Below are 1105 nucleotides of genomic sequence, written 5' to 3'. Positions count from 1 at the left end.
GCGCGGTAAGGTTAATAAATCAGGTGCGAACAAGTGTCCTCGTAGAGTTGAACACGTGGAAATGGAGTTTTCGCCTCTTTCCCCGCGTGTGCGCTTGGAGAGCAGTTTCGAGATGTGCACCTCGTTTCACGTGGCCCCACGCGCTCCGGCTTGCTCTCCTCCCATTTCCGTTCTGGCAGACTAACTCAAAAACTGAAAAGAAAAAGTAGAGCAGGGAGAAACCGCACCTGTTCGTATACACGTTCGCAGTAACCTCGGCATTACACGTGTGTTCCCCGTAAGCAGCGTTGCGTGCTTAGAGTTTCGGCATCAGCATTACCAACAGAAGATTCGTACGTCAGTGCAGAGGAGAGGACAGTATATGTAGGAGCTGCAGAAGAGAAGGGGAGGATGTGATGCGAAAAATTGTGGAGCTCGCATTGATGCTTTCAGCGAAAAAAGTAATTCTCCGGGGTAGCAAAGCACGTGGGTCGCTGCGTACGCACAGGTGCGCACAAAAGTTTTCGGAGCAAGGAAACAACAACAAAACTTAACAAACCCAGCTTTTTTGAGCATTTTTGAGCGGGAAATCGTTTACGAACGCAGTTTTTTTTCATATAATGTACCATTTATCTGTAACCATTAATATATCCGCATATCACCCGAAGGCAGTCTCGTTTTTTTTTTTTTTTTGCTATTAACGTTTTGCTATCGTCAAAAGCGTACTCCATTGGTTTTCTATGACAGTCTGAACTGTTCGATGCGATCGAAGGAAACGCTTTAAGAGAAAGAATTTGCTACATATCAGAAGAATGGACCATGGTCTTCAATATTTCCATGACAGTGCCTTACAATTTTCTAATTTTCAAAATTTTTGTTCGAGAATATTGGACGTGTTTTTAAGCAATTTCAGCATGCATCCACGAACTAAAGGATGAACTCCGTACTTTCCTCCGCGAACAACACGATGCACTTCTTAATGTCTGGCTGTGCCTCTACGTAGTGAGAAAATTAATGCTATTTTGTGATTTCGGCGTTCCGAAACCTTTTGTGTGCATTTAGAAGAACGCCAATTTGGGCTAGATGGCGCATTATTTGAGACTGAAAAGGCAATAACGCTACAGCG

The sequence above is a fragment of the Amblyomma mixtum genome, chromosome 5 (genome assembly GCF_055824585.1).
Source record: "Amblyomma mixtum isolate Tamu chromosome 5, ASM5582458v1, whole genome shotgun sequence".
Classification (NCBI taxonomy): Eukaryota; Metazoa; Arthropoda; class Arachnida; order Ixodida; family Ixodidae; genus Amblyomma; species Amblyomma mixtum.
Note: the sequence above shows the minus strand (reverse complement) of the source record.